Source organism: Lepisosteus oculatus, chromosome 24 (genome assembly GCF_040954835.1).
Source record: "Lepisosteus oculatus isolate fLepOcu1 chromosome 24, fLepOcu1.hap2, whole genome shotgun sequence".
In the NCBI taxonomy this organism is placed as follows: domain Eukaryota; kingdom Metazoa; phylum Chordata; class Actinopteri; order Semionotiformes; family Lepisosteidae; genus Lepisosteus; species Lepisosteus oculatus.
Genome location: NC_090719.1, coordinates 1,274,956 through 1,296,965, shown reverse-complemented (window position 1 = coordinate 1,296,965; position 22,010 = coordinate 1,274,956). Strand labels below are relative to the sequence as shown.

Below are 22,010 nucleotides of genomic sequence, written 5' to 3'. Positions count from 1 at the left end.
CCAAACTTTGTGGGTCGTGGGGACACAGTTAGGCTCCCGGATTATGGCTGGGAGCCGAGTGGTGTTCACAGTGATTGCACCATCAGGGAATAGTTCGGAGTCACTGTGCTCCTTGCTTCATGGCCTGTGTTTTATTTGGAATTGGATCAGCTTGCAAATACTGCTGTGCATTTCTTCATGTTTGTATTGTCTTGCTGGGATGGAGGAATTTAAATTTCCTTGTGCACACAGTTGGGCTGGTTTAAGGTCAAACGGTGCCAATATTCCTGCATGTTGTCTTGAGCATAATAACGATAATGCATTAAGCAGCAGCGTTTTTGCAGAGTATCTTACAGAGGCTGGGGGGCAGGGGGGGTTATACTGCACCAGCTGCTCCAGAGTCAGTTTGAACTGGACCTCAGTGGTGTTTCTTCCAGGTGGCAGAATTTGCAGGAGCTAACGGAGAATTTAATGCACATCCTGACGTTTCTTTGCAAGTTTTGTTTTTAATGTGGTGCTGGGGTTTCCAGGCATTTGTCAGAGATGGAGCTGTCCATCAGAACTGCCTCTGGACTGCTGTTTGTATGATCTGAACCAAAGGATAGGCTGCAAGGAGGTTCCCAAGCATGTCTCTGGGAAGCAGAGCTGGGATTTGGACTGGGAAGCACTTGCTAATAAGCTCCTTTCCCTCAGTGACTGAGAATAAAAATGATGAAATGACTGACCTGGACTCGCCTCCTGAGGTCGTGTTCAGAAAGCGGCAGGCTTGACGTCAAGTTAGGTGGCAGAGACATCTGCGCTGTCTTTATTGACTTACTCCTTACTTACGAAAAGCAACGTGTGTCCAGTACGTGTGTTTCGTGCCATGACGTTCCCAGTCCAGCCCGGAGCCAGGAGGACAGGTCAGCACTGGGCACAGAGCTTGCTGGTTTCCAGAGTGGCAGTGTGCTGGTACAGCAGCGTGGTCATGTTTCAGACGCTGCTGTGATTTGGTATGCCATATGCTCTCACGATCTCTTGTATCGTCCGAGCGCCAAGCTAAAGATCATAGGTTCTTAAAGGCTTTGCTGCCCCTTTCCCTGCTGACGTCTCGTGGTAATATTTGATAAATCCAGGGCTCAGCTCCGATGGCAGCTTGGAAGAGGAGAAGGTGTGGGTCTGCAGATGGCAGAGATCGGGCCTGCTCTGCCGTTTCCTCATCCATCTTTCTAACCACTTCATCCATTACATGATCTCAGGGGAGTACTGGGCGCAGGGCAGGGTACCCCCAGGGCACACACGCACGCACGCACACACACCGGGACCAATTTTCCCAGAAGCCACTTAACCTACCTTGTCTTTGGACTGTGAGAGGGAGCTGGAGCATCCGGGGGAGACACACGTGAACACAGGGAGGACGTACAGACTGCACACAGCCCAGGGCCCCAGCAGTGCTCACCGTGCCACCCTGCTGTACCGGCATTTCTATATACATTCAAATGTGTATTTTTCTGGTCCTGTGCAAAGGACTGGAGTTTATTAGATTAGATCAGATCATTCTTTATTGCCACACCACAATAGTTGGTGGAATTTGCTATTCAGCAAGAATAGATGAGCTCTACATACAACATATACAGTACAAAGTTAAATAGGACAGAAGACAGACAAGCTTCGTCACATACACATGTAAACAATCCGTGTAGCAGCAGCAGAAATTCTACAGTGGGGTTCAGAGTTCAGCGTGACTTCAGAGTTCGTATGGCAGGGGGAAAGGAGCTGAGGGTGTCTGAGGTATCCGTGCTTCCTGTATGTGTCGCCCCTCCCCTGTAAGTCGTTGACAGCTGCTCTCGGCAGAAGCAGCAGGACCGTGTGGCACGTGCTCCTCGCTCACACGATCTGGGCGGACGCCGAAAGGCTCCTGCCCTTCGTTTAGCGTTCCTGTTTCATTTTTGACATCCTGTCACTCTCTGGGGGGGATGGCGGAGACAGATGTGTTGGTCGGCTGTGCTGTGAGGCGGTGCAGTCGTCTGTGAGTGGCCTCATGTCTATAGACATCTCCGGTGTCCCAGGGGGGAATTCTGGGGAATCAGGGTTCTCCCAGAGGAGGTGTTCCTGGAGTGCAGTGAGGCAAAAGAGTCAGTCCAGTAAGTGTGCTTTACTGGCCCTCCAGAGACTGGCCCTCCAGGCGTTACGTGCAAGACTGACAAAAACGAACAAGTAGTCCTTCACTAACAAAGCCTATTTTGCATATACACGATAGATGGCTGCAAAGGAGGAAACAATTATTAAAACTAAAGTGGAGGATAATCTGTATTTCTGAATTGCGAAGTGCTTCAAGAGTACTGTTTTAACTGAACCACAGGTAAAGCAGCCCTGAAACTCTTCCAGAAAAAAATAAAAGATAACCAACAAACTACACTGACCGTGCACCTAAACTGCTCATGAGGAATCGAGATGTTTCTCTCTGTTTTTCAGTTTCGGTTCCTGCTTTGCTCCAGTGCTCTATAGAACAGTCTCATTGAGGCAGTGAAGGACCCTTATTATTCGTGCAACACACAAGTGTCGGAGAGTTAGACAGAGCCTTTTCTTCTGTGAATCTTTCTTTCATGTTCTCTGGCACGAACTGCAACACCAAAGCTGGATCTGAAAACGACCTTTGCAAAAACTGGTGGCGTGTTTTTCTGAAGCACCTGTTGGTCATCAAACATGAACGGAGGTGAACTTTTCTAGGCGTCTTTTTTCAGTCGCTCTGTTTTACTGCCATTTTTTTAAATGATTCTGAGAAAAACCCCTTCCAGGGACACTGAATCAGCGTTTTTTGTCTGCTCCCCAGAAGATGTGTCCTGCTTCTCGGGAGAAACGGGGCTGCTGAGGTTCTGGTGGAGACGGTAGTTTGGCGATCTCAGCTCCGTGACGTCGTGGACCAGCCTCCAGGATGGCAGGGGTCACCTTAGAAACCGCTGAAAGATTCAGGTCCAGTCGAGACACGTAGCAAATGTCTGGGCCAGACTTTGTAGGCCTCTGTTCCAACACTGTTACAATTTCTAAAACAAGGAAAGACAGGAACGCGCTCTGAAAATCTGTAGTAAAACATGAAATATAATACCCTTGAAGCAGTGAAGGGGAGTCTGTAGTAGAAGAATGAGGAATGTTTGCACAGGTCACCTGTGAGCCTCAGGAGTCTGTTTTCTCATTAGCGCCCAGCTGGAGAGGCTTGATATTGAGATGCTAGACCGAGCACCGGGTGAGGAGTGTTTTGTCATTCTCACGTCCACCCCTGCTCCTGTTTGAGCCCACTCCTGCGCACAGGAACGGGGAGCCAGCCAGTCAGTGGCGTGTGTTTTCAACGGCTTTCTTCAGGGCTCCTCACAGCCAAGGAAAAGAGAAAGGGGGTGCATACAGTTATGACTTCAAAATGAGAAGAGGCGGCGCTTCTTTCCACGAAGGGTGGTGGGGGTGGGGAACAGGCTGATGCGGCAGGTCCCAGCCCTGCTGCGGAAGCCGGGCGGTTCTGTCAAGAAACAGCTGATGAGGCTCCTCTCGCGCTGCAGATGTCTCGAGTGAGCATCCCGGCCAGCGGAGTGACTGAATGTCCCCTGGCGAGACGAGGCGCCCCGGGGAGGCAGGGAGCTGGCGGCTGGCGGTCTGAGGCGCGTAGCGTGCTGTGTGTGGCTGCCAGCGAGGCCTGATATTTACAGTCTCCTCGGGACGAGCAGGAGAAGCGACACCGGCTGCCCTGGACAGGCTCCCAGAGGCTTCAGAGAGGAGAAATTCGGGAGGGAGGGGAGATCCCAATCTCGCACACTTCCGGTCGCCTGCGCGTGTGCGTCTCGCGCCCGGGACGGCCCACGTCGCATCTCTCTCGCGCTATATCAGTAAACGCAGTCCTTTAATTCTACTTGTAAAAATAGTCAACCCTGATTAGGACCAGTTCTCTACATCCTATTAGCATTCTTCTCAGGAAGTTTGCCCTCGGTTCTCTTGAAATCCTGCTTCCAGACTGTTTCTTGGACTTGACAGAATGTTGCAGGAGCTCTGTAATTTGGTGCTCTTCCTCCGTAGTTACTTGTGATCTTGTGTGAGACAGCGCGTGGGCGTAGCAGTGAGAGGCTGCTGGGAGGGAGCGACAGATAAACCAGGCCGCTGCAGGGTGTTCAGAAAGAAGACCAGTTATGTATCTCTGCCATCTGCGTTGCCCAGACACTGCGGTTAACCAGGGTGTGATGGATACCTTCAACTGTTTGCCTTTATTGATCGCTGCTTCTTGTGATCAAACGATTGCAATATTCTGCATTTTACCTCCGTCCGTTATCGAAAACTGCTTTTGAGCAGCAGTGACACATGAACCCGAGGACACGAGTGGACACTGTGAAATCCAAAAACAGGAGGCGCGTCTGTACCCAAAGCAGTGTGGGAGTATGGAACAAGGCTGGATGAGATCCTGGCATTAATTAACTGTTAATTAGCAGATGGGCCGGTCGGGTGAATGGGTACGAATGATGCTCTTATTTACAGTTCTTGTGTTCTATTCCTGCTGATGAACCCACAGCCTGTACTCTAGTCTTAGGGTACCAGGAGGGACCCCCACCCTGGACAGGACTACCAGACCTGCGAAACCACTCCCAGCACTTAGAGTCCTGACTTCTCATAACCAGCCTGTCTTTGGAAGGTTGGAGGAAGCCGGAGCTCCGGGAGAAAATGCATGAAGACATGCATGCATACTCCACACAGAAGGATCCCACGTCACTGGGAATTAAACCTCAGACCGAGTAATTGTATGGCAGTGTGGCTAATAGCCACGAGTCCTGTACTGTCCCTGGTCTTTCTTTTTATTCGCAAAGTTTCAACAAGGACACAAGGACACAATCCAGCCTAAACATATCCCAGCAGCTGTTTGCAATGACAATCTCCTCATTCTCCCCATGTGCCTTTGCAGTGACTAATCAAAATCTGAGTGTTACCCCCCCAGCTTCTGTCAGCAACTGGGGAAGTAGCATAAAAACCAAAAAAGAAAACAGCGTTCACTGACAAGTTGCACTTCAAGTTGAGAAAGTGGCAGTAGATTCCCCCAGTGTGACATTTCTCTTGCCTGAATACTGGGCTCGTCTAGGTACTGTGTCCCACATTTCAAGAAAAACTACAACATTTCATCAGCTCTCCTGTTAGACATGCTCTCTGAATTTCACCCACGATGGGCTGAGTTTCAGTTGAATACATATTCAGAGCATGAGATGCCAACTGCCGTGAGAGCCCAGAGGAACACTAAAACACTACAGCAGACGTGATGCTCAGGAGAAGACCCATCCCTGAGAGCTACACTGTCACACACAGGTCCGAGCAAAAACCCAGCCATGACTTTGTGAAAAATACATTTTAATGGCCGGTCCCCTGGAATACACTTGTTTCCAGATCTTCTCTTCAAACACAGGGGCAGATGGCTTAGGCTTCAAAGACACTAAATTGTTTTTTTGCAGGCAACACCAAACCGACAGTCAAGGTGAAAGTGAGCCTTAAATTACTCAGCACACACTAGTCCAGCTTCAAGCTTCAAGTGTGATGAGCTTGTCGATAAGGTTCAGTTCATAAGGCTGATCTCTGATGCGGGCTTAACTCAAAAGAGTAAAAAAATAGGACATTTTATACTCTTACTCTTTAGTGTTAAAAGTTGTGATTGTGCTTACCCTGTTTTTGGAAATGTATCCTGAAATTGAATTTAAGTTATTTAGAACTGTTTCAGTATTTTCAATTTTTTCCCCATTTGGCATTTCATATCGTCAATAAATCCATCCAGTTGAGCTTGTAAAGATTGGAAAGGTTAAATACTGCTACATTTATCTATAGTGACACAAACCCATAACTTATCATGTATGTGTGCAATGTAAAAGTGACTCCACAGTTCAGACCTGTGGAGCCCTGAATGTTAGCACCTGAGAGAGAATCGAATTGGATTTATATATCTCGTATGCTTTAAGGAAAACTTCTTTCGCAAAGCCCCGCATTTTAAAAACCATTCAAATTAAAATCTTTAAAAAAAAAAACATAAAATGACGACAACAGTTCCAGTAAATACACGATAACAGCACATTTCAGTAGCTCGGTCAAACCCTAATGAAGGTGGAGAAGAGGCGTGCTACGAACAGCTAGCAGAATCGGGGTGACTCACCTGCTTGAGAACCCCCCGCCCCCCTGATTAATGGAGGATGAGTCAGGGCGCCGCTGTGAGGGAGGAGGTGGGTGGGGGAGGGAGTCAGCAGGAGGCCCGATGTCTGGATGGAGGTGGCACAAGTGGGCGAGACCGGGGTCTGACCTCCTCCCGAGCTGTTGTTTAAAACTCCATAAACGGCTGTAAGACGGATCGACTCCGGCTTGTGCAGATTCCCATTTGGGAGGGCCCAGTCCAGAGCCCTTCACCCACCCTGAGCATTCAAACTCAGTTCTGTGCGGAGGCCAATGAAGAAATGTGGGTTTTTAATGCAGACTTGAGTGACAGAAGGGTAGAAAACAGCTATGCCATGTGATACGAATCTCTCCTTTATTCTTTTGATTCGATATTTACATTTAATTTCATTTTTAGCCTTTAAGATGTGCAGACGTGTGCAGTTGCCTGAGCACAGTATTCTGGGTCCTGGATGTATCAGCGGTGGGGTCTGACTCTTCCAAGTGGCAAACGCCAGAAGTGTTTTGAGAGGAACCGGGTGACACGATTGTTTGCGAGCATCGGAACTATTGCACAGGAATTTCCTGGAGGTGAAAACATGATTTTTGTTGGCTTTGTGTTGCAGGAAATATCCACCTCGAAGCAGTCTGAAGGGAGGAACTTGTAGAGTCCCTTTTTAAGATGACACGAACAGACCCGCCTGACATACTGGTATCGACTGTGTATCGAGACATTAAAGTGAACCCCAGCTCCACGTCCTCCAGGTCTCTCCATTCATCCTCACCATGTGATTCCCAGATCCTCGGCACGCTGGAGCTCGATCAGGACAAGTTCAACAAGAGGCACTGCCGCAGCTTCGACTTCCTCGAGTCCCTGGACGATCCGAAGGCTTGCGCGCCCTCGATGGAGCAGAGGTACCGGAGGGCCGACAGGGGGGTCCCCAATCCCGATGCCGCTTGGAGCGCTCTGGCTCAGCAGGGTCACCTCCGGTTCTCCTCGCCGGACCTGTTCAACTCCAGGCTGCCTCCTCCTCCTCCTCATCCTCACCCTCCTGCGCAGCAGCAGCAGCAGCCCCATGCGTGTGAGGCCACGAGCGAGGCGGCCAGGGCGGACATGAAGAGGAGGGCCCGGTCGAAGAGCGCCCCCAGGGCGAAGACCACTTTCACGCCGGTGCCCATCGAGGTGTCTCCTCCGCCCGTGCGGAGGGGCAGGGAGGTGCAGAGGGCCCCCCGGGAGCCCCAGAGGAGGCCGGAGGGCTCCCCGCGACGGGAGCCTTCCTACGGGCCCTACCATCCCTCGAACAGGGCCTTGATGAACGAGGTCCACCCCATAAAACTGCAGCCGCAGAGGGGAGACAGCCGCTACTCCCCTCTGTTCGTCTCCGACTGCCTGGAGGAGAGCAGATCGGACAAGCAGGCCGCCAGCCCTCATGTCAGGTGCCGCGTGGATATCAAGCCGGACGAGGCCGTGCTGCAGCAGGCGGTGAAGGGGGGGAAGCCCCCGGTGCCCAGGGCTGAGGTGGCCTGGCAGAGATACCCCAGCGGGGGGGGCAGGGCCCTGATTGTGCCACGCCAGGCCTCCTCCTCCAGGACGCCGACCCCCAGTGACTCCTACAGTGGGGAGTACAGGCAGGCGTACCCGTATCACAGCTGCATGCCAAATGACTACGCCCCGGCGGACCTGCCTGTGCAGACCGTGCCGTCTCCCAGGGAGTACCTTGGCAGAGAGCGGAGGGCTTTTTCCATCCCCAATGTGCCGACCAAATACTTCTACACCGAGGACCTCGGCGGGTATGCTGCTCCGGCTCCGGTTCCTGCTCCGGCTCCGGCTCCGGCTCCGGCTCCCCCTGCCAGGACTTTCTACCAGGAGGAACACTACAGCTATCCCAGCCAAAACCTTGCTCCCAAAGTGCAGTACGCGCCAGATCCCAGGACTCGCCTGGTTCACACTTTCCCAGCCCGGCCATATTATACCGAAGAGCCTCGCCAGTACCCAGTGTATCCCAAACCTTACTCTACCAATGACCCCCAGCCCTACATTGTCCAGACTGCCCCTTCTAGGACGTACTATGGGGAGGACCCTAGAACCTGCCAGTTCCAGACGGTCCCATCCAAGGTGTTCTACACCAATGAGCACTACGCTGCCCCCGCGGAGCACCATATTCCTTCCCGGGCCTATCACACGGAGGGCCGCCGCCGCCCAAGGGTGTCTCAGCCTCAGGTGGGCGAGTGGTACGGCTCCGATGGACTTGGCTATGCCACCCACCATCCTTCCTCTCACGCCGCCCAGTATCCCCCGCAGAGGACCAGGGTCGAACCCGTGCTCTCGCCGTGGTACGGCTCCCACGGCCTGGAGCAGGGCAGGCTGGGGACGGACTCCAGGCCCTACTCCAAGTCTTGGGACAACATCCTGAACCCGGGCGCGGAGAGGGAGCCCCCGGTGCAGCGCGGGAGGAGCTACGAGAACCTGCTCTGCCGGGGCAAGCGGGCCTCGTCCCCGGACGAGAGGAGGCAGCCGGTGATCGTCAACCTGTCCAGCTCGCCGCGGCGCTACGCGGCCCTGTCCCTGTCCGAGAACTCGCTGATGGAGAAGGTGCGCTCGGACGGCGGGAGGAACGCCCTGGGGCGGCTGTGGTTCGTGACGCCCGAGATCACCATCACCGACAACGACATCCGCCCCGCCGGCTTCGGCAAGAAGGAGGGGCGCTCGGCCAGCTGGGATGTGCTGGACTCCAGCACCGCTCCGGCCCCGAGCGGACCTTACCAGGACCCGCGTCCGCACAACGAGGACGGAACCAAAGAGAAGACCCACAACAGCTCCTCCCTCCAGCAGAGCCTGGAGCAGCTGGACGAGCTTTTGGCCGACCTTGTGATCGACTACAAGCCCCCGGCCAGCCGCAGGCCCAGCGAGGACCTGCTGGACCAGCTCAAGAAGCTGATCAACGAGGACGAGTCGGGCCCGTCGGCCAGGAGAGAGCCCCTGGAGCCGGATGACCCGGCCCCGCTGAAGAAGCAGCCCGCGGCCCTGAAAGTCGGCCCCGCCGCCCACAAGGAGGAGGGCGGGGGCGGCTTCGGCGGGCTCCCGCGGGGCGCCGAGGAGTGCTCGCCGGACCAGAGCACGGACGAGGACGACACCATGATGTGCTCCAACAGCAAGTGCGGGCGGACGGAGACCCTGTTCAACGCCTGCCTCTACTTCAAGTCCTGCCACAGCTGCTACACCTACTACTGCTCCCGCAACTGTCGGCGTGAGGACTGGGACGTGCACAAGGAGAACTGCCTGTACGGCCGGGTGGGCAGCGTCTGCCGGCACATCCTCAGGTTCTGCCGCGAGAGCGGCGACGTCCACCTGGCCTTCTCCCGCATCGCCAAAGTGGGCTTCCTGTCCCGCGGGAGGGGCGTCCTCTTCCTGGGGCTCCCCAACCCGGGGTCCGCCGATAACTTCCTGCAGTACGGCCTGGAGAGCCTCCTCATGTCGCCCACCTACCTGTCCCTCAGGGAGCTGGAGGGCTTCAGGGACAACCTGGGGGAGTACGGCAAGGAGCTGCAGGAGGCCGGCCAGGAGTACGACCCCAGCGAATGTTTCCTCCTGAATGTATCCATAGCCGTCGGCGAACACGTGCCAAACAGGCCCTCCCCGAGGGTCCCAGCCCCCACGGTCAGGAAGTACGCCAAGGTGGCCCTGGCCTCCTCCAGCCCCGAGAAGAAGATCCTGAGGAAGGAGAGCGACATGGAGACCCTGATCCTCACCCCTCCCCCGGGCACGGCGGACATCGACAAAGAAGGGGAGGAGGGCAGGAAGGCCAGGGAGATCTGCTTCATCAACATTCAGCGCGAGCTGAGGACCCGGGGGGTCTTCCTCCGCCACGAGTACCCCAAAATCTACCAGCAGCTCTGTGAGTTTGTGGAAAGTAACAAGAGGTTCACTCCCACCACCATTTACCCCATCGACAAGCGGACTGGGAAGCAGTTCATGTGTATGATCATGGCCGCCTCCGAGCCCAGAACCCTGGACTGGGTGGGCACCCCCCACCTCCTGGACGACATTATATAACCAAGTGCACCTTTGATGTTCTGTATATAAAATATATTGTTATACATATCTTAACATGAAGCCTATTTATTATAGATGTTTGTAGATACGTATTTTACTATGGAGAAGAGTTATATTCATGTTTGCCTCGTCGGTATTATTTATAATAGGATGTAATGGCCTGTCAGAAAACAAAAAAATGGAGGATGTTTAGCCAGCCTGGTACTTGTTTTTTCCCCTCCTGAGGCAAATCAATCTCCCCTGCATCAGCCGCTTCTCTGCTACAGTGGGTTGTAGGTCGGTGTTGTGTATTACCAAGGCCAGCAGGGTTGTGGCATCCACAGCGACTGTTTGCCAGCACAGCCCTGCCAGCCAGGAGTGCCGAAGGGAAAGGGTGCCTCAGGCTGAAGCATCCTGCCTCTGGAGTAGGATTTCAACGTATCGTTGTAGGTTCTTCTAGAAATAGACCAGTTTACTGCCTTTCACATCTCCAGCAGTTCCTGTAGGAAGCCTTACTGTGAATTCCAATAGGATGAGGATGTCTGTTTCTATGTGAAATGCATTATAAGTAATAATATATAGTGACACACTGGTTTCCTGGTTCCTCCTTAATCCAGCCGCTGAAGAAGTTTGACTCCTCCCCTGGTCTGCTGTGCAGCAGGGCTGCTGTGTGTCACTCAGAAGGGGGCTGGATGTCAGTGGTGGGGCAGATGGGTCCCCTCTGCTATATAAAGTGCTTTAGAAATGCAGAATTATTATGATGAGAGCATATCTCACATTTGCGTCTCTTATTTATCATTTTAAATTTTTAATGTTCTGCTTGCTCGTTAGGAAGACCAAGCCGAACGATCAAGCGGTTCTCCTCCAGGAGTGGGGGAAAAAAAAGACATTTTACCGATATCCAGTCCAAGCGATCAGCTTGGGGATTTTAGATCTGGGAGAGTGATTAGAGGGTTTGCAAAATGAAGGCATTCAGGATTAGCCAACCAAATGTGCTGAGAATTTGCTAAGTATAATTGAAGGGCTTCATGACACTCTGGCGATGCTCCAGAGCTGATCTGCTGTGCCAGGGAAGAACAGAGCGACTCTGATCTTTTTCAGTTATACTGGATGTGATGAGTTTGGGGAAAAACAGATGCACGAATGTTAGGCAAGGTATATCATGATGGATACTAACATTCTGGTCCTGCCTTTCCTGTATCATCACCAGGTGGATAATTGATTGTTAATAATTATAAGGTAACTCAATTTTGTGTAAAACCCAGTTCGATGAAATGGAATTTAAGAAGGCAAGGTTTAAATGTGTTGATACTGCACGGTGTAGGAAACAGCATTAGATTAAGATCGGCCATTTGCAGATGTACAACAGTGCTTGTGCTTAGCTACTGTAGGACAAATGTGAGAGCTGCTAAATTTATACTTGGCAGCTCATTTTTGTATTTCAGATTTTGGGAACTTTGTGCTCCAGTTACACCTTGTAATAATTCATAGACAAAAGACTTAACCGTGCCCATGTTCTTGTGTAGCTGCTGTCTCTGTGGTATCCTTTATTTTTCCCTAAGATGGAATCTTGCTGCCATTATTTACAGCTGTGTGTGTGTGTGTGCGCAGTGCAGGTAACTTGCAAGGCAAATGCTGCCTTCCTTTGGTCTTAATTTCTGGAAAATACAACACGTTAATAATTAAGCGATAAACTGTAACTGTTTGTGAATAATTTATCCAGCTATGGTTTTAGAGGCAAAAGTTCTTAATCGATCCCAGGGAGTTGTGGATGAGTTTGTCCTCGCCTTCCGGAGCTCAGAATGAGCTGGAAAGATTCAGCCCCCTTTTCCCGAGACCTGAGCTCTTACACTTACACTTACACACGAGCTGGTGTGATGTCCTCAGTTGTCCCTGTCTCCTTGGCCCCGGGATGGACAGGTCCCTGTCCAGGGCAGGGCGTTCACTGGCAGTCAGTCTCTCCCCTGCCTTGCTCCCTGTCCCTCCAGGGTGAGGTGCAAGCCTGCTGCAGCCCTGACCAGGGCAGGAGACGTTCCGATGACGGATAAATAGAAGCCAAATTATTCCTGCTGGGTTCCTGCTCAGTATTTATCACCCCCTGGGTAAATCAACGGACTGTAGAAACGTGCCCAAGCCCGTTTGAGCAGCCCACAATGACCTCCGTCTCTGCGTTTCCGACGGTTACAGATGAGTTTGCACCCATGTTCACGTTGAGGCACTTTCTGTCGTCTTTGGAGCCTTAGTTACCACCCCCCTGACAGCCAGGTATCCAGAATGAAACGAGGCAGGCTCCTAAAGGTCGTCTCCCAGGTGTGGAGAGAAGGGAACCGTTGTCAAGCCAAGTATAATTCTTGTGCCGCACGTTTAGAGTTGATCACTGCACTTGTTCCCGATTTGTTTATTTTTGCCGCAGTATTTCAGTCTGCGTGTCGATGAGCGGTGCAAGGGGAAATCGGACTAGAGCGCTGTTTGGAATACTTGCGGTAGCGAAATGGAGCTGGTGTGACAGATAAGCCGAGCCTTTACTCGGCACGCTGTAGAACAGACCTGTACATCACTTGAAAACGTTCAGGACGTTTTTGGGAAGCGTGTGAAACTTTCCGTCCTCGGAGTGAGGTCTCAAGGCCAGCCTGTGGCGATAATCTAACTGCAAATTGAGACCCAGCACTGGGAGAGCAATCTTAAGACTATGGTAAGAGGACAAGCACTGTGTCAACATTTCTCTGGGTGCAAGGCACTGCTACACTACCAAAACAAGAGACTCGCTTTCTGACATAGAACTAATAATTCCTTTTACGTGTGGCATCCAAAAAATGTTCCATTTTCTGGCTCAGTATTAAAAAAATACCTTCAGCTGCATGGTGTTATGCTTATAAGTACGACTTTGTTTAAACACTGTCCTCTGACTAAACCAACACATTGCCTACTTCATTATCATCATTATATCTGCAGCACTGCGCCCCCTCTATCAGTTGGACTCCTTTACAAGCTGTATGCACCCGTGCGAGTTGAATGTTACTGAATGCACGTTTACTTTCCCATGTATCATTTTAATAATCAATAATAAAATGCCTGAAGATTTTAATATTTTTACAAAAAAAAAAGTATGCAGGGTGATGAAATGATTTCTATATTTAATGCCATGTACTGTAATTGTGTGTAGAATAAAACCTGTGAGGGGAAAATGATTTTTCTTTTTTACATTGGCCAAGTGAAAGTGCTGCAGTTTTTAAGACGAATCCGGATAACATGTCATGCAACATCTGAAGATGACCACCGACTGTATTTTTTGCTTCCTTGTTTGACTGTGTTCTCTTTATAAAGCATATTTAATAATAATAATAATAATAATAATAATAATAATAATAATAATAAATGAACAGGAAGGACGAGGCTGTGTGGAATCTGTTGGCGCTCAGAGAGGCTGTCTCTCACCCGCTTGACTCATATCTGGGTTTGACAAAGGGGCCCTTTCACTGTGCTCGAGCAACAGCACAGTCTCTTACAAAATAAAAGAGTGGGGGGTCGGGGTGGGGGGGGGTGAGAGGAGGCTGTTGTTTGTGCGCTGAGTCAAAAGCTCTGGGACATGTGTCATTTTCCATTTTTAAAAAAGTGTTCACTCAGAAGACCGGCTGGCTGCACTCCGCAGGGCTCCAGTGGGTTCCACACTGGAGGAGAAGGGGGGGGGGCATTCAGTTTTCTGGTGTTATGGAGGGAAAAAAGCCACCCCCTTTCCTCTAGCAGCTGAGGACCTGCAGACCCCCAACGCACGCTGATTAACGACGCGATGACGACTGATCTGGCTCCCCGTGGGAAAGCTCAGCAGAGCCTCCCGAGATGTAGGTCGGGTCGCGGAGGAGGGCCCGGGCAGGGACGCCCCAGCTCCGGCTGCAGTCCGGTGCACGGCCCAAGACCGCTGAATCTCTTTCAGGAGCAGGATCCACAACCCCTCCAGTTCACCCGCAGCACGCAGGCCTGCGCGGGGTCCCTTTCTGGTTAAGAAACCCGCTCCTGTCCAGAACGTGAACTCCCTCCAGTGCATTCCTGTCCACGGTGTTGTGCTGGTGAGAACAGGGCTTGCATTCGGCAGAGAGGCTCCTGCACAAATCAGGACGGGCCACTGGTTCCTGCAGGTGCAGGCTGCCTGAGGCCAGTTCGATCCCACCGTGACAGGTGTGATCCTGGGGAAGATGCTCTTGCAGTCTCCTCCAGTGGAGCTCCTTAGGATCTAACAGGGCTGCCCAACTCCCAGTGCTTATTTCCACCACTGTATGGCGAGCTTACAAACTGCTCATGGTCGGGCATTTCAAGAGATCAGCTGCACACCTGGCAGGTATCGCGCGCGCCACTTGCTGAGTGACAGGTGACCATCATACGGCATGTCTTCTACATCAACCATATCCGCAGACTTCAGTCCTGCTTCTTCATAGCTCAGAAAAACATTTGAGCTCTCTTTAAATATAACCCAGTTTAGAACAATTTGTTCAGAGTAAGTTTTCAAACATTCCCCAAAGACAAAGAGAAAAAAAACTGTTCATCATTCAGTGCTGTCAGTATATTGTAACTGGAGAAACTACCCCCCCGTGAGGATAACAGAAATACATGTGCATATTTCTCTGCTCCGAGTCCTTGTAATCTCGGTGTCTTTTTGATCAGCGATTCTTGACGTGGCAGGGAGGAGCGAGAGATTCATCCCTACTCCTCCGCAGGGATGGGAGGGTTGACGTGCAGGTGCCACAGGAAATCACTGTCAAAAATTTGGAAAAGGAACCTGTGATGTTCATTCCCATACTGTGTGTGATTCGATGAGGACATCCTGCTCCCAAATTCACGTGACATTCCCATCAGCCCTGGGACAAATGAGGGCAGAAAACCAGAAAGTTTTATTTTAGCACTAAAATATATTCTTTGGCCAAATTTGTATCATACGGACCTGATCAAAAGGTGTTTTCTTTTCATGTGATAAAAATAGTAATGATGCTAGATACAAGCTGTCACTCAAAATTCAGTCATACCAGCTAGTTGTATTTTCCCTAAAACAAATAGGACACTCATGATGTTCCTTCATTTGGAAAAACTGCGTGTTTTAGTGACACAGAAAGATCTGAAAAAACTGAACTGGAAGGAAACCTGAAGCGAGATGCACAAACTGTGAATATTGTACAGCAGACGTATATTGTCCGATATATTTCCAGGAATCTCCGTTATTTCAGACTCTTCTCCTGGATAGCTCCTCGGAAAGGTTTGCTATGTTACTCTTAAGCTGTTCTGCCGCGGTGGTTATTTTCCTCAGCCCGTTGATGACAGATATGATGCTACCACGCAATGAACAAATATTTGCTTTTGAATGTTTGTGCTGAAAGAAAACTGAAGCAAGCAGCCAGGATGCTGGAGCTGATGCAGCTGAGTCTTTCAGGAAGTGACTGGACTAAATCCGGCAATGAAAAGACATACTGTAGATGTGCCCAGTGGCCGATCTGGAAAAACTCCTACGAGGGCCAGTTTTGAAGCTCTGAGTGATACGCTGCATAGTCCTTGGGTTAAATTTGAAATATCACTGCTGACAGGTAGGAAACTCCCTGCCTTCTGATTAAACATAACTCTGTACATGCCCCTGTCGACAGCCAGCACCACCTTCTGAGACACTTCCTGGTCATCGCTGCAGGATTTATTGGCACAGCAGGCCAACAAGACGGGACTTCCCCTCTCAGAGGTGTATTTTAAATCTCCAGAAATATTAAATATATGACATTTCTTACACCAAAGGACAAGATCAAGAGCAGACAGCTCAGCCCTGACATCTCGATTTCTGTGCTGCAGAGTAGTTTGTGTCGTATTGGCTACACTCTCGAAGAGTACAGAGCTTCTGCTTCCACAGATCACATTCTTACTCACTTCTGTTACTTGATCTGGTGAAGTGGGGTTTGGGTGTGTTCTTATACAGCCAGCAAAGGTACTTCAGCTGGACACCCCACTTAAAGCACTGTACAGGTAATGGGGATCCCCTCCACCGCCACCAGTGTGTACCCCAACCTGGATGAGGCGCCAGTCAGTGATGGAGCCAGTTCAGAGATGGGGGTTATTAAGAGGCCATGACTGGTAAAGGCCGGGGGGGAATTTGGCCAGGACAGCAGGGTTACACCCCTACTCATTTCAAGAAACACCCTGGGATTTTTAATGACCAGAAAGAGTCAGGACCTCAGTTTTACATCTCACCCAAAGAACAGCGCCTTTTTACAGTATAGTGTCCCCGTCACTATACTGGGGCAGCAGGACTCACTCGGGCTATAGGATGAGCGCCCCCTACTGGCCCCGCTAACACCTCTTCCAGCAGCAACCTTAGCTTTCCCAGGAGTCTCTGGTCCACACCTGCTGAGCTTCAGTGGGCTGGAGGCTGATATAGCTGTTGGCTATAGCTAATCCAATCACTAACCTTGGTCTACTGCTAACCTTTATCTCACATTCTGACTGCAGAACAGCTGCTTTATTTACTTTCTATAGAACACCGACTGCTAGTAAATTTCGGTACGATCTTCTAAATCTGTCATTTGCACAGCTTCATCTAAAGCGTGACCCCGATCCGTCTCCATTGCGATGTGAGGCGGAGCAGATTGTGTTTCGCGTGGCGTTAGCGCCGTCGTCTGTTAGAACCGGGTTATTACAACGAGTAAAACGAGCATTTTATTCCCAGTCTGGGGTCTGAAATTGTTCCGTTAGTTGTGGGAGTCTGATGTGATAAAATCGAAATATTCCGATTGTTTATACTTTAGACTGCAAAAGCTTTAAAGATGCATTATTTATTCCAAATCGATTGGAACTGTGACATGCTTGGTCCCTGCGTTAGCTTTGATCTAGGCGAAGTGTTGTCGTATTTAGAAAACAATTTAAAGGAGTCCCGATTAATGAAGATCTTTTTTTATTATTGGCGATAAATAATACTTGGCAACACGGTATGCAGGCTCAATCGAGGCGAGAGGTCGACCGTATGATTTATAAAACAACGCCAAATAGGGAGCACGTTTCATTAATGAGAAGCGTCTTCATTTTCACCTTCCTTCCTTTTATTTACACGCCAGTAAACCGTCTTTAAAAAAAACCCCGTAAAACTACACGAAACAAATTTCCCCCAGTGGGACAATAAACCTTGAATTGAGAAATGGAGATCTTCAGATGCACTATGTGTGCGCGCATGTGCGAACTACACAGAGACGGCCCACCAAAGACTACAAGTCCCGTGAGGCTCGACGCACGGCCGATCCACAGTGCGCATGCGGGCGGAGCGGGTCTCTCCAGCAGTGACAGCTACCGGTTGGGCAGGACGGAGTAGGGAGGTATTTATCTGTAACAACACTGTGGGGGCAAAGACGGATATATTGAACTGAAATAACATCCTAAAGCAAGAGGGGACCAGACGGATAAACCCCGGACATCAGAGCACGAGTTTGTTTTCCTGTAAGTACTGCCCTGAGAGCCGGCCGGAGTGTGATTCTGGGGGGTACCCGGGGCAGGTTGGCGGTGCTTGGGGGCTCGGTTCTGGGACGGGTTGTTCGGGTAGGCCCGGCGCAGAGAGGCAGGCAGGCAGGAGCGTTTCCCCGCCGCCGCGGGAGGACGAGGGCGGTGTGCGCGGCGGAGACGGGGCCCCCGGACCCCCCTGTGCTGTAACGGGCCCCCACCCGAGCCCCGGGCTGGCGTGCGGGGCCGCGCCGGGGGGAGGCGAGCCGGCCCGGGCGGCGCGGCGCAGTGCGAGCGGCTGGTGACCGAAATCGGGGGGGCTTTGTTTTCGCGTGTGTCCGGCGGGAGTGATGGATACGCGCTGGTGTCTCGGTCTTCCGAGAAGGGACGCAGACTGCTGCCAGGCGGAGCTGCTGCAGAGATTAATTTCAAGTTTTGTGTCTTTTTCAGAGGGTGGGCTGTGTTGGTGTTTGCTGTTTTTGTTGTTGTTGTCGTTGCTGTCGATGCCATTTCCAAACCTAACCCGCGGGGCTTGTCCCACGACTTTCTTGTCCTCTCCGGTCACAGCGCCGGGTTTTCCTGTTCGTGTCAAGCGGCGGCGGCGGCCCGGGTCCCGGTCAGTGGAAGCGTGCTGATGTCCCGGTTCGGTCCGGCCGAACCGGTCAGCTGGGGGGGGGGAGGCCCGGAGACGCGCGAGCCCGGGGGCTCGAGTTCTGTCTCGCCGGTGCAGGGCGATCCCAGCTGGCGGGCGTATTGCATATAGCTGAATATTTTGCACGCTGTCAGCTGTCTGTAACGCGACACCTTGACAGGAGGGACCGGGAGCGGGCGGTTCGGTCTGCGGTTCGGGTGCCAACCCCTGTGCACAGGCTCGTGGCTTTATGACCCAGTCGCTCTCGGGTCGTCCGGTTTTTCGCTCTTCCGGTAAACGATTTGCTGCTTCTTGTTGTTGGCGTTAATCAAATCGCGATGATTATTGGAGAGAGAGTCTCGCTGTCCCAGCTGTTGCTCGGCGCTGGGAGATGCGCAGATCTGCACACCTGAGCTGGAGGAGGGGGAAAAAAAGGACAAATTAAAAGCGCAAATTTAATTAATTGAATGAAGGGCCCATATGCATTGGATTTCAGTACACGTGGCGAATATGAGCTGCTTTCTTCAAGAGTGTTTCTCGTGTTCAGCCTGTGACACCCCTCCCTGTCTGCGGACTGCTCATCCCGTTAAACCGAGAGTCCACTGTCAGGCCTGCCCTGCGACTGATGCAGCTGTGCCCGGGTCACTGATTCGCCGGAGCACGGCGCGCAGTCGGACCCAGAAGGAAAAGCTCCGTCCCCCGCTGTCCGGGGCGCGGCGGTGGGGGGGGCTCCCCGCTTTTGCAGCTCCCCACTGTGCGAGGCACCCAGAGAGGCGGCTCGCTGGGGACAGTCCCCGCTCCGGGGCGCGGGCGCCAGACCCCCTGGGCCTTTCCAGACAGCGGTGTGCCTGGCAGAGGGGTGGAACAGTCTTGTGCCCCCCCAGCAGCCCCCACCTGTTGAGGGGAGATCATGTGTGCCCCCTGTGCCCGTGCTGACCCGAGTCCGCTGCGGTCTCCCAGCGCTGAGAGCGCCGTCCCGGTCAGGCGGGTCCAGGACAGGAGCGCAGGCCCAGTTTGTGGCGAGTAAGAACGGGAAAAGAGTGGCAGGGCGGCAGAACCGCTCGCCAGCAGGTGCGCCGAAGAGCTGGGGCGTCGCTCTGGGTTCTCCCAGCCGAGGGGTTGCGCCCCTTTTCCCCATCGTTCCTGCGCCCCACTCCGGCGGCCCGAGCGAGGTCAGTGCAGTGGAGACCAGGGCGCCCCCCCCCGCCCGAAGTGCTGTCAGTCGCTTGGGTGGTCCACTTGGCGTGGGCATTCGTGGCGAGCTCTGCTTCTCCTTCTCGCCCGCTGGCGTGGCTTCCAGCCTCGCGCCAGCTTCCACGCAGGAGGTGGACGAAGGAGCTTCAGTTTAAGAACGCAAGAAATGATGCAAAACGGAGCAGGGAATTCGGCCCGTATCTCAACAGGTCCATTTGGCTGTTGGCAGTTAATTGATCCCAGGTTCTCATCCAGCTGCTTCTTGAAGGAATCCAGGGTATCGGCTTCAACAGCCAGGCTGGCCACCTCGTTCCCCCCTCCCACCACTCTCTGGGTAAAGAAGTGTCTCCTTTGATTTCTTTTGAAAGCACTCCCACTTCTTTATTTAGATGTGTAGGTCACGTCTGACAGATGTGGTGCCGACAGAGCAGAGCACTGTCAGAAATAAAAGCCTCATCTCTGTGTGTGTGTGTGTTGGGACTTTCCCCTGGTTCCTATGGGCTTGAGCTCTTCAGGATGAAATTTTTTACAGAGGGAAGCAAATTCTTCCCCCTCCCCTCTCTCTCATAGGCCATTCATGTAAGAAAACATTTTTCACTCCCCAACATCCTGTAAAGCACATTAGTGTGAACAGCCCATTATTTCTAAGGCATATTTTTTCTCTCAATCAAGGCACGAGCATCTGTGTTTCGGCAGTTGGCCCTCATTCCTCATTCGGTTCTCTGACCTTTTCAGTCGTTCGGTTCTCGAATGCAAATCGATGCTTTTCTTTTTCTCTCCTCTGAAAAGGAATATTTGGGCGCGGTACACTGGGGATATTAAACATTTCCAAGATTTATGTTCGGTGGCATTTATTTCGGAAGTCAGGTAGTAAACATGCTTGTGGATGTTGATGGAGTGTCTGTTGCTATTTCTGGAGGCAGAATGCAAAAGTTTTTTTCCATGTTTATTGTAGTTGTAAATGAAGATTCTTTGAAATCATGCACATCTTTGAAATAATAAAACACTTCAAACTTTATTCCTGTTAAAAGCTAGAAACTGAATCTGCAAGAGCATGATTATGTCATTTGCAATTTAAATGTGCAGATTATAAGGTACCATTAGAGAGGCTGAGAATTGACTCATCCTGTTCAGTCTTGAAAGCCATCTGAAGTCCTCCTTAATGAGTAAAGTATCTTTCAGAACGTAAGACGTTATTGGGACAGAAACCGTCAGACCTGTCTATTCTGCCAGTTATGCATTAATGCCATGTTGCCTGCAGGCTGGTTTGTGTGAATCCATTGCATTCTCCCTGTGGTTATCCTACTGGATATCACTTTTATACCCCAGTTAGAGTATACTTTAAAGAGTGATGCGGAGTTGGACACTCGATGTTTTCCCAGAAATACAGATTTTTTTTTTTGGGGGGGGGGTTGTCTGTGAAATATGTGCTTCAGAGCCTCCCTTCCTGTAGATAGTGAAATAACTCCAGAGGCTGGACCCCGTCTGTGTGTCGGAGAGATGCTGGACAGTGCAGTTTTCGCTGTTCCTGATTTTCAGAACGAAAGGAAAATGAGCCGGCCTGCAGCAGATTGCTTCCTTTTATGAGCTGGGGATGCTGAAGAGCGAAAACGCGGACACAAGATAACCCGGTCGGTTTGTCTGCGTTTGTCGGTTTCCTGGAGGATTGCTGACTTTGCCAGGGGTCGCCTGGGTTCTCCGGACTTGCAAGGCCACAGCGGTTAGCCGGGATGTCAGTGACACCAGTGGGGGCCTCTTTGTGCCCTGCGGACACAGGTCAACATAAGGCAGCACACGCCATGCACACGCCATGCACACGCCATGCACACGCCATGCACACGCCATGCACACGCCATGCACACGCCATGCACACGCCATGCACACGCCATGCACACGCCATGCACACGCCATGCACACGCCATGCACACGCCATGCCACTGGAGAGAATCAATAACCTGGTCACTTCCTGCGCTTCTGTTAATCATCAGGCCTTCCCAGCAGCTCAGTATTGGTGTGGAAGAAGCACTGTTGCAATTTTTTCACATGCATTTTACAAGGGGAAGCTTGGAAAGTCAAACAGAGTTCCTTACGTGTGCTGACCTTGGGTAAATGTTTGGGCAAGCAACCTTCCAGCTCTGCAGGGTTCCTCGGCGCGGCCCTTTCCCAGAGATTCTGTGTGCGTGAATCGGCATGGGGGAGCTGGGAGAGGAAGTCGGTGTAGCAGCTTGTCCAGTTTCACAATGAAGGTGCTGGTTGCGTTGAAGAGGAACAGAGCAGGGCTCCTAGCGCACGAGAGCGAGAGAGAGAAGGCAGGTCTCTGGCAGCCGATTTATTGTAAATGGGACCTGGTTCTTCAATCAAGGTTCCCCTGATTGCTAGAGGAAAAAGAGGCGTGCTCGGGCTGGGATCCGAAAGAAGATGTGAGACGCGTGGGCAGCGTCTCGGGCTCTTTCTGTGCTGCAGGCTCCAGCCAGCTCCAGCACATGGGCAGGACTGTGAGAGGAGTGAAAAGGGCAGACAGGGAGCAGGAACTCTGGCTTGGGAACTCCTGAGACACGCACAGCTGTGAGGACGGTTGGCCGGCTT

The 22,010-nt window shown here is 51.7% G+C and overlaps 1 protein-coding gene across 5 annotated transcripts in view; it reads left to right on the top strand.

Moving 5' to 3' along the window:
* The window catches only part of gapvd1 (GTPase activating protein and VPS9 domains 1), a 65,825-nt gene that overhangs the window by 3,016 nt on the left and 40,799 nt on the right, over nt 1-22,010 (top strand). The window contains exon 1 of one of the 5 annotated variants that reach the window (XM_015366733.2): nt 17,428-17,599. The exons of the other annotated variants lie outside the window; for them this stretch is intronic. The gene's annotated coding sequence lies outside the window, so the exon portion shown is untranslated. Of the gene's footprint in view, nt 1-17,427; nt 17,600-22,010 lie in introns of those variants that run through there. 5 annotated transcript variants of the gene reach the window in all.